General features: G+C 41.2%; 1 pseudogene; it reads left to right on the forward strand.

The window, feature by feature from the left end:
• LOC145137792 (uncharacterized) overlaps window positions 1–15,018 on the forward strand; it is a 161,699-nt pseudogene that overhangs the window by 65,406 nt on the left and 81,275 nt on the right.

Raw genomic sequence — 15,018 nt, forward strand, 5'->3', positions numbered from 1 at the left:
GGTTGCGAGGCTTTTGTGAGGCGTGAGCCTCACGATAAGCTCGAACCTCGAAGTGAGAGGTGGATTTTCATCAGCTACCCAGAGAGATCCTTTGGATACCTCTTCTACAGACCCAGTGATAATGTGGTCTTCGTAGCAAGGAGAGGAGTCTTTCGAGAGAGAGAGAGAGAGAGAGAGAGAGAGAGTTCATAAGCCAAGGAAACAGTGGGAGGCAAATTGACCTTGAAGAAATTCAAGAGTCAAGTGGTAAAAGAACCTCAAACCCTAGCAATCAACCTGAGGAGGAAACTCCTGTTAATCTGACAGAAGAGTCTGTACCTATGAGGCGTTCCACGAGAGTTAGGAATGCACCTGAGCATTACTATGTTTTCCATATTACTGCAGAAAGTGATACACTTATCAGTGATAACACACTGGTAAGTCTGGATGAACCTAACAGCTATACGGAAGCCATGGTAGGCCCTGAGGCTGCTAAATGGAAAGAGGCTATGGACAACGAGATACAATCCATGTATGACAATCAAGTTTGGAACTTGGTTAATAATGTACCAGGTCACAAGACAGTCGAGTGTACCTCGCAGAGTACCCTAATAGAGTGTGTAAGCTTGAGATATCCATCTATGGATTGAAACAAGCACCTCGCAAATGGAATCTTTGTTTCGATGAGAAAGTCAAAGAGTTTGGCTTTCGAGGAGTGAAGATGAATCTTGTGTATACGTCAAGGCTAGTGGGAGTATAGTCAGCTTGTTGGTATTGTATGTGGATGACATACTACTCATAGGAAATGACATCCCAACTCTGCAGGAAGTAAAATCGTGGCTTGGGAAGTGTTTCGCTATGAAGGACCTTGGTGAAGCTACCTATATCCTAGGGATAAGGATTTTGAGAGACATGAGTAAAAGATTAATTGGACTTAGTCAGAGTACCTACTTGGATAAGGTGCTGAATAGGTTCAACATGCAGAATTCCAAGAAAGGAGAGTTACCGATCTAGAGTAACGCCATGCTGAGTAAGACTCAGAGCCCAAGTATAGAGGCTGAGATAGTTAAGATGAGTCGAGTACCTTATGCTTCCGCTGTAGGCTCAATCATGTATGCTATAACTTATACTCCTCCTGATGTGGCCTTTGCATTGAGCATGGTCAACAGATATCAGAGGAACCCTGGCAAGGCTCACTGGACTACGGTAAAGAACATTCTCAAGTACCTGCGGAGGACTAAGGATTGGGTCCTTACCCTCGGTGGGAGTGATGACTTGAGAGTAGTAGGGTATAGTGATGCTAGCTTTCAGACTGATAGGGATAATTTCCGCTCTCAGTCAGGCTGGGTCTTTACCTTAAACGCAGGAGCAATTTCTTGGAAAAGTTCCAAACAGGAGACAGTGGCTGATTCAGCTTGCGAATCAGAGTATATAGCGACAAGCGAGGCAGCAAAGGAGGCTATATGGCTAAAGAACTTCATTGGAGACCTTGGAGTTGTACCAGCTATAAAGGAGCCTATAGAGATTTTCTGTGATACTGAAAGTGTTGTTGCCTTAGCCAAGGAACCAAGGGATCACGGGAGATCTAGACACATCGACAGAAAATACCATTTCATCAGACATCGAATAGAAGAAGGACTCCTCGTGGCAAAGAGGGTATCATCGGATGAGAACCCGGCAGATCCCCTCACGAAGGGACTGAGCAGGGTTAAGCATCTCCAGCATGTGAGGTGCATAGGGCTGAAGGATGATATTAGTTTTAGTAGGTAGATAGCTTTGAAATGTGTAAAGTGTAATTGACATTTGATGATGAATAAAAGTTGTGTTTATTTATGAGTAAAGTGTTGCTATCTTTTGTCAATCGTTTACTATCGTTTCATTTTGCATGTTTTGACTTCCAGAATAATTATGTTATTGTATTTCATATTATTCAAATTCTCCACAGTCGGTCATATGTTGGAAGTACATATGAATCAAGACTATCATGAGTTGGCTTGTAGATGCCCAAGGTACTGGACATAGCAAAGTGTTGCTACAACACTCATGAGTGCTCATAAGTTCTGAGTATTGGATTCAACCCATGCTCGCTTGTATCACTTCATGGAATTTATCTCGAGTGATCACGAGACGGTAATATCATATAAGTATTCAAACCTAGAGATATGACTTGTTGCCTATGAGTTGGTTATACATTGATTGTACGAAACCGCATTGGTAACTCGATGTTATAAAACGTGCCTTTGTGTATAATTCAACAAGTAGTAGAACAAGCATATGAGTCGAAGTTTATCTGTTCATTCTTGGATTAGAAGCGATATCTGGGCCCCTCGATGATTTTGTGTTGAACCATGTACCAGGCCCGGTCAGAACTAAGTTGATGTGTTCAATTAAGTCCTATGTCAAACAAATCGGAAATCAGGAAATAAACTGTTGGACAATAAGTAAGACATTGTTCCATGTATTTGTCCGGCTGATATCTAGAACAGAGGATTATATGATCACTTATCTTAAATGGCGTATCATCATCATCACAGTTCCGCAAGACCTTGAAAGAGCTACGATTGCTGATCGGTTCCTGAAGTCATACTTGCAGTTATAACTATTAGACTTATCCAAGTGGGAGACTGTTGGATAAGGTGTCTAAGTCCATAACTATTTCTGGTATGTACTTGACTCGGTTTGGCATGGTCCATTTGAGTTGCATGGCATCATGCATTTTGATAGACTAAAATGAGAGAAATAACACTTATGGTTTATTAATATATTATAAGTTCTAATATATTAATAATATTATTGAATTAGTATTGATCAAGAATTAATTTGGAATTAATTAAGTGATCAAAAGGAGATTAATTAAATATATGGGTTGATTGTGTAAATCATCCATACTTGTATAGTGGGCTAATGCTCCATGGATTATCAAGTTGGGCTAAAACCCATAGGATGCTCCATGGATGCTCCATGGTGTTTTCGAACCCATGGATCCAAGAAATGAAAAGCCATGACAATTAGGGTTTACATGGTGTAACCCTAATTGTAACACACTATATAAGCATCACTTTGTTCACCAAAATCGGCCACTAAGTAAGAATTGTGAGGGATATCCGATTTCTAAGTGTTCTTCATTTCTCTCTAAGTTATTCCAAGTGCATTTGGTGTTGTGTGAGACATTTGAGGCATCACACTTGAGGTGCTAGGCTCACAAGGTTCTCAAGGAATCCAAACTACTACAAGGTATGTTTTCTTACTTACTTTTATGTTTAAAAGTTCCCCATGTATGCTGGATAGGTTATGAACCTTGGAAAAACAATTTTTCATGTATCATAGTAAAACATAGATCCATGGTTTCTAGGGTTGCATGTACACCATAGGAGTGTTAGAATGCTCAAAACCATTCATGTATTGCCAGAGGGATTAGATGATCTGGTGGTGTACTGTGACGCATCGATTTCAGGGTTAGGTGCGGTATTGATGCAGAGAGGGCACGTGATAGCATATGCCTCGCGACAGTTGAAGTTGCATGAGGCAAATTACCCTACTCATGATCTGGAATTGGGGGCAGTGGTGTTTGCCCTCAAGATTTGGAGGAATTACTTGTATGGGGTACGGTGTACCATTTACACCGACCACAGGAGTCTGAAGTATTTGATGGACCAACAGAACCTCAACATGCGACAAAGAAGGTGGTTGGACGTGCTAAAGGACTATGATTGCGAGATTCTATACCACCCAGGGAAGGCTAATGTAGTGGCCGACGCTTTGAGCCGTAAGACGGCCGGTTCCCCGGTCGGGAGTGTGTGTTTGAGGATGACGGTGATCTCTCCATTGTTGGAGATGATCAAAGAGGCTCATGTCGAGGGAGTGAAGAAAGAGAATTGGAAGGTAGAGAGGATTCGAGGACAATATCCTTTGTTTTTTAAGGATAGTCGTGGTCTCTTGACGCAGTGTGGCCGGGTGTGGGTACCGGTAACCGGGGGAGTGAGACAGAAGATATTAGAGGAAGCGCATAAGTCCAAGTTCTCTATACATCCAGGAGCTACGAAAATGTATATGGACTTGAGGCTGAGTTATTGGTGGTCCTGCATGAAGCGGGAAATTGCTTGGTTTGTAGAGCGGTGCTTGACTTGCAGGAAGGTCAAGGCCGAGTATTAGCGGCCTCATGGTAAGGTCCAGCCGCTACCCATTCCCATGTGGAAATAGGAGGAGATCACGATGGACTTCATTACGAAGTTGCCAAGGACGGCGAGGGGCGTGGATGCCATATGGGTGATTGTGGATAGACTGACGAAGAGTGTCCATTTCATTCTGATATCAGAAAGTATATCCGCAGAGAAGTTAGTGGATATTTATGTGCATGAGGTGGTGGCTAGACATGGGGTTCCTGTGTCGGTAGTCTCTAATCGTGATGTTTGGTTCACATCCAGGTTTTGGAAGAAATTCCACAAGGAGTTGGGCACTCAGCTACATTTTAGCACTACGTACCACTCCCAGACCGACGGTCAGAGTGAGAGAACGATCTAGACACTGGAGGATATCCTGCGGGCATGCGTGTTGGATTTTGTAGGGAGTTGGGATACTTATCTCCCACTGGCAGAATTTTCGTACAATAACAGTTATCATGCCAGTATCGATCGAGCTCCGTTTGAGATGTTATATGGTCGGAGGTGTAGGACCCCGGTTTGTTGGGATGAGGTTGGGCACCGGGTCATGGGGAGCACTGAGGTAGTGCTCAAGACCACCGGATTGATTCAGCAGGTGCGCGACCGGTTGCGGGTCGCGCAGAGTCGTCAGAAAAGCTATGCTGACCGACGGCGAACAAGTCTTGAGTTTCAGGTGGGGGACTTCGTGTTGCTAAAGGTGTCGCCCTAGAAAGGGATCATCAGGTTTCGGAAGAGGGGCAAGTTGGGGCCTCGGTATATAGGCCCGTTCAGGATCACGGCCCGGGTGGGCAAGGTGGCATATCGCTTGGATCTGCCAGAGGAGCTTAGCTAGATTCACAACACATTCCATGTGTCGCAACTTCGGAAGTGTGTCACAGACGAGGCTGCGGTTGTCTCGTTGGGTGATATCCAGGTGGATGACAGCTTGAACTACATCGAGAAGCCCGTTGCCATCTTGGATAGGAAGACGAAGGTTCTCCGAAATAAGGAAGTGAGATTGGTGAAAGTGTAATGGCAACATTGGAAGGGTTCCGAATGGACTTGGGAACCGGAAGAGGAGATGTAAGAACATTACCCCGATTTGTTTGAGTCAGCAGACTTCGAGGACGAAGTCTAGTTCAAGTGGGGGAGACTTGTAACACCTGGTTTAATTTGGAAAGGTTTTATGCATGGACTCGGCGAGTTGGGAGACCAACTCGTCGAGTAGCGTCGTGGTATCATGGAACGCGGAGCGGGACAGACTCGGCTAGTCGGTGGGTTGACTCGGCGAGTCCGAGCTGTTTAAAGAAAACCCTAAATTTGGGGTTTACGCCCTATATAAACAACATTATACGCCTTTGTAGCCTCCCTTAGCATCATAAGAGAGCGTTTACGGCCGCAAACACTTGGGTGTGTGAAGTAAGAGCTTTGGGAGCTTAAACCTTGGGATTGTGGAAGGAATTCCAAGTTTAAAGAAGAAGTATCAAGGGGAAAACACTAGATCTAGCATCTAGTTCGTCTTGCGCATTAAATTAAGGTATAAATCTGTTACCTTAAAGCTTAGATTCTATTTGATGGTTATGACCAACTTTGAGGAAATGGAAGCAAGCTTAGATCTGGACCTATCACAAGGATATGGTTCCAGATCTGGACCTTTTTAGGTCCCAAATATCATAAAGTTGCACCTTTTATTAAGCTCATTCCCTCCCCATGCATGGGAACCTTGTTGAAGGTTAGTTTTGGGTGTTATAGCCATGTGAGGCCTTGCATGCATGTAAAGTTTCAACTTTACGTATAATCCACACTAGTAGAGTATAGATCTGAAGTTTGGGACCTTGAGTCCCACTGGAAGAGGCCGTAAACGTAATGGACTAATAGGGACTCGACGATTCGTGCAAGAGACTCGGCGAGTCAAGAGGGTTTACGGCCAAGGGCTTACAGCCAAGGGTTTACGGCCAAGGGTGTGCGGCCGTAAACATCAAGGAACTCGATGAGTCCCTCGGGTGACTCGGCGAGTCGAAGAGTTAAGCAGGGAACCCGACGAGTGAATGATTGTACTCGACGAGTCAAGGTCAATATGGACTGTTGACCTTGACTATAGACTTTGACTTTGACCCTCGGGGTATTTATGGGATTATGCTGAGTTTTTACTCATTGATTATAGACATTTTGGGAGGAGCAGCGTGGGATATATCTGACTACAGTTTGCCAGTTCAGCCTTTGAGAGGTGAGTTTTCTCACCATACCAATGGGTCTAAGGCACCAAGGCCGACCCATTTTGTGATAGTTGGTTTACTTGTTATGTAGAGGTGTGATATGTATGTGTGCATGATATGTGGTAGAGATAGCCTTCGTGGCTAACGGTAGAGATAGTCATATGGCTAATGGTAGAGATGGCCTTATGGCTAATGGTAGAGACAACCTTTATGGGTGATGGTAGAGATAGCCTTTGTGGCTAACGGTAGAGATAGCCTCATGGATAACTGACATGTGATATATGGTAGAGGTAGCTTTATGGCTAATGTGATATGTGATTGTGTGGGGTATGCTCTGGGGGACTCACTAAGATTTCAGCTTACCATTTGTGGATTTGTTTCAGGTATATCGGAGTCCAAGGGTAAAGGCAAGGTGTGATGACGCGGCGTGCACTCTATCTCTCTTTTCCGATTTGGTTTGGGGGACACTCTGATGTTTTGAAAATAATAATGTTGTAATGTTGGTGGTTTTGAAAACAATTATTGGAATCTTTATGTTTTAAGAAAAATGGTTGACTAATTAAAAATGAAAATTTTCTTTGTAAAATTTGGGTCGTTACATCTAACAAAAGAATATTGTGTTTACAATCAAATGATTTCTAAATATTTCTAAAACGACTTTAAATTAATGAAACTCTTTTAAATATTGTCAAACTCTTTTAAATGTTTTAAAAACTCTTTTAAACTTATATTTTGCCAATATCATATATATATATATATATATATATATATATATATATATATATATATAAGATTTAAAGGGCTTACGACTAATAATTCGCTTTATTTCCTTTTCCTTGTTTGGATGTGGGCTTAGGGTAGAATTATTTGTCTGTACATATATATATATATATATATATATATATATATATAAGTTATTTCAATCAGATTCATATTTCCTTTGTAACATGTCGAGCAAAGGGAGTACTTTCATGAATATTAACATACCAAACAGAACACACATATAAATTATAATAAGTATAATTTATGGAACTCTCATACTATTTTCATTAATCAGTTATACAAAGTTTAACGGTATATTATCGTACAAATACTTTACATTCAAGTATACTAGAAAATAGGACATACTATCAGTTCATTTATTTCAAAAATGACTTTTCATCATTATTATATATAATTGTCAATATGGTTTTTGTGAAACAATGTTCAGTTGATGATTCATTTAGGCAATACTATTAAAGTCCTGATCTTATAACCAGAATCTCCCGACAGAGAGAGAGACAAATGTGTATAGACCTATACGGGATTGACAATCCCGCACTCAGACTGTTCGCTACAGTTGGGCTGGTATGCCTATGAGTGAAAAATGCCGTTACAGTTTTGGCGCCTACAAAGCGTCATATCTAGCCATCTAGTCATAGCATGGTTATAATAACTCACAAAAATATATGACAAATACGATTAGTGTATAATTAATTAAACCAAAGAGTACGAATACAAAGTATTGGTTTTACAATAATACGATTTACAGTATTACATTACGATTTACAATAACTGCTGGTGGAGCCAGACATACTCACTTTTACAGTGTTTTCAAAGAGTACAATTACGGAACTTGGAAAACATAAACACTACAGAAAACATTCTTTTTATAGTTTTATTGAATTAAAACTATGTTACACTACTTTATAGTACAACAATATTTATACAGATCGGTTTTATAGTATTAAAACTACTTTTCAGTTATATTAGAAAATATTGGATTTTCTGGAACAATAAACATGATTACTAATTCAAGAAACAAACAACAAACTTCTAAACATAAATACTTATGAACTCACCAACTTAAATGTTGATACTCTCCGTTGAATCAAGAAAGTGACCCTCTTGAACCTTAATCTGAAGTCCTCCTCTCTACCGCAATGATGCTTCTGCTACCGCAACGAGAAGCCATCCGCAACCACCTTGTCTGGAACAAAGACTTAGTTTTTTAACTTATGCTTTTACAATGATTGTCCAGTGTGCCTTGCATAGACACTTCCTTTGAATTATAGTCTTTGTTTATTCTCTTTGTAATGTTCTCGGAACTCTATAAATAGAGTGTTCCGCCTCTAATGAAAAACACATCTCTTATCACACATCTCTCTTATTACTTACTCTCTATCAGAATTCTCTCTTATCATCAAGATCTTTCTAAACTTATAATTATATATATTCAAGATCTCTCAATCTCTCCTTCGGAACAAGTCATTCTTGACTTAATCACTTTAAGCTGATCACACTTACTAACTTGGTTTGAATGTAATCCTTGTTAAGAATGAGCTTAGTGTTTACTTGATATAATACTTGTTGTCATTTATATTTCCTTACATTTTCGTCATTATATTTCCGCGTCTAATTATCTAACTTTCTAACTCTAACTTCTTATTATTGTTGAGCTTTATGATCCTTTGAGTTAAACTTATTCCGCATTATAACTTGTTCTAACGTTTGTTCAAGTGTGTTTCTCAAAAGTTCTTCTCTCAACAATTGGTATCAGAGCCGAAGTGGTTGCTTTTTGAACAAAACTATGATTTTGAAAAGCCTTCTATACCACTAAAGCTCATTTCTCTTAAAATATAAAAATAAAAATTACAAAACAAGGAAATATGGCACAAGCATTATTTCTTAACGTTTCCAACAATGTTGGAGGTTCTAATAGAGCTCCAATACTGGTGGAAAATGAGTATCATCACTGGTCCCAAAGGATGGAGAGATATCTAAGAAGACTTGGATGAGATGTGTGGAGATCTGTAGAAGAAGGACCTCATGTCCCTATTCTTACTCCAGTTCAAGCCGATGATGCTCAAGCCAGACTTGGAGGAGGCCAACCTGCCATGAATCGTCCCACTAAGGATGATCTTGATAAAGTGGAAAATGATGCAATTGCCTTTTATGAAATATCTTGCGGAGTTTCTCCTGACAACTTCTACATCATCATCAATTGCAAAGACGCGACAGAGATCTGGGATGTTCTCAAGAACCTGTATGAAGGTTCTGAGCAGGCACAAGACAAGAAGCTCACCACCGCACTCAACGACTTCAACAACTTCAAAGCTCATGCCGGTGAAAGTCTCAAGGACTCCTTCAAAAGATTCAACCTCATTGTTACCAAGTTGTCAAATGCTGGCACTGTCCGCAGCAACCATGAAACCAATCTTCAGTTTCTTAATGGTTTTGGGAAGCACTGGACTACCACAAAGATGATAATCCAAGGTGACAGGAAGATTCACTCACTCTCTCTCTCTCTTCAAACTATACGGAGAACTCCAAGCACAAGAATCAACTGTGCTGAAAGATTATACTGACTTCGGAGGGCCACTTGCTCTCATGGCCCAGACTCCGCAAAACATAACTCCTCAACCTTACTCTATCTCCTATGAAAACCCACCGCATTGTTACGAAGCTGACACAGAGTATGTTGATGAAGAGGAATTCCCGAATGCTATTGCTTTTCTTAGTCAGCAGTTCAATCGATTACCTCTAACCTCCTTTCGCAAAAATCAGCAGTTCACTATGCCTCCCTTTAACCGAAACTTAAACACTCAAAATAATCACCCTCGATACCCAAAACACCCTCACCAATCTCCGCAACCTCTGAACTTTCATCAAGCCAAGGAGATATCGCAACCTGTTAAACCAACTGACTCCGGTCCCTCGACCGAAGTTAAAGAAGATGTTGTCATTTGTCATAAGTGCAAAAAAAAGAATCATTTTGCTAAGGACTGTAAAGCAAATGTAGTAAATGACAAAGCCTTTTATCTCCGAATGGCACAGGAGATGGATGAAAAGGAAAAGGGAAGGGCATATGTGGTGTGACATCCCCATTTTCACGGCCAGAAAAGACCGATTTTGTTTATGCTTTGTTTGAAAATCAGAGTAACATTTTAAATAAAAGTGTTGTGGAATTTGTCCCAAAACAAAATATGATAAAGATTTATCAAAAGCATTTCCAAAGAAATGTATTTCATTAAAAGACTCGGGATGTCATGTTCGATACAGATCAAAAGCATAAACAGTACAATATAAGCCTTACTACATTATTTCATATCTACAGGCCTATATCCGTAATCCCTCATCCAAAATATCACATCTATGCTCGAGCGCCACTACCTGTAATACATGAAACTGAGTGGGTCAGGCTTGGGAGCCTGGTGAACACATAGGGTTTTCAACCCACAATAAATAAGTTATTTAGTTTCATCAATCAACAATAACCCGATTACCCGTTCCCGTTATCCTCACTTTACATCCCTAAACACCTATCATAAGGGACCTAGCCTAAGGATCATCATCGGGATGGACACTACTGCTAAGGGGGTTCCTCAGCAATAAATGTCCTAAAGGCAACCATGTGGGGGATGGAGTACACTGGTGAACACATCGTTCACAAACACCTACAGGTTGCGAGCCTGCTAGCGTTCCACTGGACTGTCTAGAAGAGTCTGTGGTCGTCATCCATACTCCGCTAGATGACAGAATCAACAACATCAACATCGAGGCCTCTCATCATTTTATCACACATCACTTATTGCATCTACCCATGTTTTACCCCAACATTTTCGTAGATATAAAATACGTATACAGTTTAAATCATTGAAAACATGTATAAAAACGTTCATCCAGCATAGATAGCAAGTATTCAGATAATATGCACACATAGCACGTAATTTATATAAAATACTTCATATCTATGTGTAAGCTGAAAGTTTACTATGCACTCACCTGATTAGGTGGTGACTCGGTACTCGAACAGCACTTCGTTATCTCAAAACAATTTTTCCTTGACCAAAACCTAGTATCAATACCACTAGAGTTTAGTTTTAACGTTAACCCCAACTAATTAATAGTCTAGCTATTATTATTATTATATAAGCGTTAAATAACACTCAATATAACTCATAATAATATCCCAAATAATTATTTTAAGGACCTAATAACATTACTATAATTATTTGAAAGCTATATTAAAAATTGCGTAAGCGTAGCTTACTTACAGCGGATTTTAAAGAAAACCGGGCTTTGCTTGGAGCAGCGTTTCCGAAACCGAAAGACCCTTTTTCTCGGGACTCCGGGAGCCTCGGGGCTTCCTTAGGGTGCTAGGGGATCACCTAGGCTTAGGGGAGGGTTAAAACCCTTAGAGAGAGAAAGTAATTTAGAGAGAGAAAGAGAATGGTGTGAAAAATCCGGAGATCCTCGCATCTATTTATAGGGGGGCGAAGCCTCTCGGAACGCTGGGCGTACCGAGGGTACGCTGGGCGTACGCCTCGGATAAGGATACCAGCCGAAGCCAGCTGTCTCGCACCATCGGATGGATCAGACCGGAGCTACGCGGGGCGTAACTTCTTCGGACGTGAGGCGTACTGCGAGGGCGACGTATCAAGATCCAAAGCAACTCCTGAACCAACATCGGACGGCCCAGATGCTGCCACGTCATCAAGTTCTTATCAGACTTCGCAATTTCGACTACAAACTTTAAAAATTCGTATCTTTCGCATACGAGCTCCATTTTTGACGTTCTTTATATACACGCGAAGCCGGGAACGTACTCTACAACGTTCGTTTAGACTCCGTCGGCTAATTTTGACTTTATTTTAAAAGTTATATTTTTAACAGGCCGAGACAGGATTGGTCCGTTAAAAATTCATAACTTCTTCATCCGACGTCCGTTTTCATCTGTCTTTTTATCGTTGTGCTACTATTAACGAGATCTTCGATTCTCATTTAGGTTGTGTCGGCTAAAAACCGCTCGGTCTAATATTCGAACTTCGGGTTGAACACTGTTAAGCCGAAACTTCGAAAAATCATAACTTCTTCATGCGAAGTCAGATTTGGGCGTTCTTTTTATGGACGTTCTCGGTTTAACGGTTTCTACGACTTTTGTTTAGATCGCTAAGGCTAAATCTCGCTCTATCGTAAATTCACTATTTACGCTTCCCAGTATCGTGCCGGTTCCGTCGCGAAACTTCGACGGACCATAACTTCTTCGTTATAACACGGATTTCGGCGTTCTTTATATCTCCGGAATCCTTGTTTCGACTACTACAACTTTATGTAAAGATATTGGGCTTATCTCACACTTTAATTTTGACGCTTATTTTTATTCTTTATTAATTATACATTTATAATTAAATAATAAGCACACAAATACACATAATAGTAAAATATTTCATCTTTATTACATCAAAAAGAGTTACAATAGTTGACCTAGACTATTACATCGTCTAAAAATGCTTAGCCTCAAAACCCGGGCGTTACAATTCTCTCCCCCTTAGGATGATTCCGTCCCGGAATCATGCATCAGCAAACAGATGTGGATAGCGACTCATCATGTCATCCTCTGTTTCCCAAGTGAGATTCGGCCCATTCGAATGTTTCCAACGGACTAGCACTAAGTTGACCATTTTGCGTCGTAACTTCTTAGTCTTACGGTCAACAATTGCCTCGGGCTCTTCAATCAGCCTTTTATTCTCATCCATCCTTAACTCTGAGATTGGAATTATGTCGGGAACTTCTCCCGTGAATTTCCTCAAATAACACACATGGAAGGTGTTATGAATACCATCGAGTTCTTCGGGCAATTCCAGCTTGTAAGCTTGATTCCCAATCTTCTGAAGAACTTTGAACGGTGCAATAAACCTTGGACTTAGCTTTCCTCGTTTCCCGAATCTTATAAGTCCCTTCCACGGTGAGACCTTAAGCAAAACCGAATCCTCAACTTCGAAGGTTATCGGTCGTCTTTTCTTGTCAGCATAGCTCTTCTGACGATCCTGAGCTGCTAACATCCTTTCCCTAATCACCTTCAGCTTCTCAGCAGTCTCATGGACTATCTCGGGGCCCATAAACTGCTTTTCTCCAGCCTCAAGCCAACAAGAAGGCGTACGACACTTTTGTCCGTACAAAGCTTGATAGGGTGCCATCTTGATGCTCGAGTGGAAACTGTTGTTGTAGGAAATTTCTACCAGAGGTAAGTGTTCATCCCAGTTACCTTGGAACTCGAGGGTACATGCTCTCAACATATCTTCAAGCGTTTGAATCGTTCTTTCGCTCTGACCATCAGTCTGTGGATGGTAAGCTGTACTCAGACACAACTTTATACCCAGTTCCTCTTGTAGACTTCTCCAAAACCTTGACGTGAAACGACTATCACGATCTGATACAACTGTTAGAGGAACACCGTGAAGTCTCACAATTTCCTTCACGTAAGCATTTGCAAGCTTATCCAAATACCACCTTTCGTTGGCAGCTATGAAGTGGGCACTCTTTGAGAAACGATCCACGACCACCCAAATCATGTCGTGTCCGTTCTTCGTCCTGGGTAGTTTAGTCACAAAATCCATGGTGATATTTTCCCATTTACCCATGGGTACAGGTAAAGGTTCTAAACTCCCATACGGCTTCTGATGTTGTTCCTTAACTCTTGCACAAGTTACACACTCGGCCACATACTTTACAACATCGAGCTTCATCGTCGGCCACCAGTAGTAGGGTTTTAGGTCCCTATACATTTTAGTGCTACCGGGATGAATCGAGTACATGGTCTTGTGAGCTTCTTCCATCAGAAGATCTCTTATTCCTCCCGTCTTAGGTACCCAAATCCGATCTTGGAATACCTTCAGTCCTTGACGGTTTGTACCGAATACCAACGTCCTTCCCAAACGTTCTTCCTTTCGGTCGTTCTTTTTTCGACGCTTCTTCTTGAGCTTTCTTGATCCTTTCCATAATTGTCGAGACAACTTCTATTCTCAACGCCCTTGGCCTTTTTCTTTCAAGATTGACTTTTTGACTTAGAGCATCGGCATCAACATTTGCTTTACCGGGGTGGTAAAGTATCTCACAGTCGTAGTCCTTGAGTAACTCTAGCCAGCGTCGTTGCCTCATGTTCAACTCCTTCTGATTAAAGAGATACTGGAGACTCTTATGATCAGTGAAAAGTTTTCACTTCGTGCCATAGAGGTAATGGCTCCATATCTTTAGAGCAAAAACTACCGCTGCCAACTCCAAATCGTGAGTGGGGTAGTTCTTTTCGTGCTCCTTCAATTGTCGAGATGCGTATGCTATCAACTTTTCTCTTTGGGTCAGAACACAACCCAACCCAACTCCAGATGCGTCACTATATACCGCGAAGTCTTCAAGTCCATCGGGTAGAGAAAGTATCGGTGCTCCACATAACTTCTTCTTTAGCTTCTCGAATGCCTCATCGTGTTTTTCACTCCATGTATATGTCGCTCCTTTGTGGGTCAAAGCTGTCAATGGAGAGGCTATCGAAGAAAAGCCTTGGATAAATCGTCGGTAGTATCCGGCTAATCCTAGAAAGCTTCGAATCTCCGTGGGACTCTTTGGATGTTCCCACTTCATTACAGCTTTGATTTTTGCTGGGTCAACCATTATTCCCTCCTGGTTAACCACATGACCCAAGAATTGGACTTCTCGGATCCAAAAATCACACTTGGAGAACTTTGCATACAGTTTCTCCTTCTTCAAGATTTCCAACACTTCTCGTAGATGTTGGCCATGCTCCTCCTGGATTTTCGAGTAGATGAGAATGTCATCTATGAACACTATCACGGACTTATCGAGGAATGGTTTACAAACCCAGTTCATCAAATCCATGAATGTTGTTGGAGCATTGGTTAGTCCAAACG

The sequence above is a fragment of the Lactuca virosa genome, chromosome 9, assembly GCF_052849685.1.
Source record: "Lactuca virosa cultivar CGN04683 chromosome 9, Lactuca_virosa_CGN04683_v6, whole genome shotgun sequence".
Taxonomy (NCBI): Eukaryota; Viridiplantae; Streptophyta; class Magnoliopsida; order Asterales; family Asteraceae; genus Lactuca; species Lactuca virosa.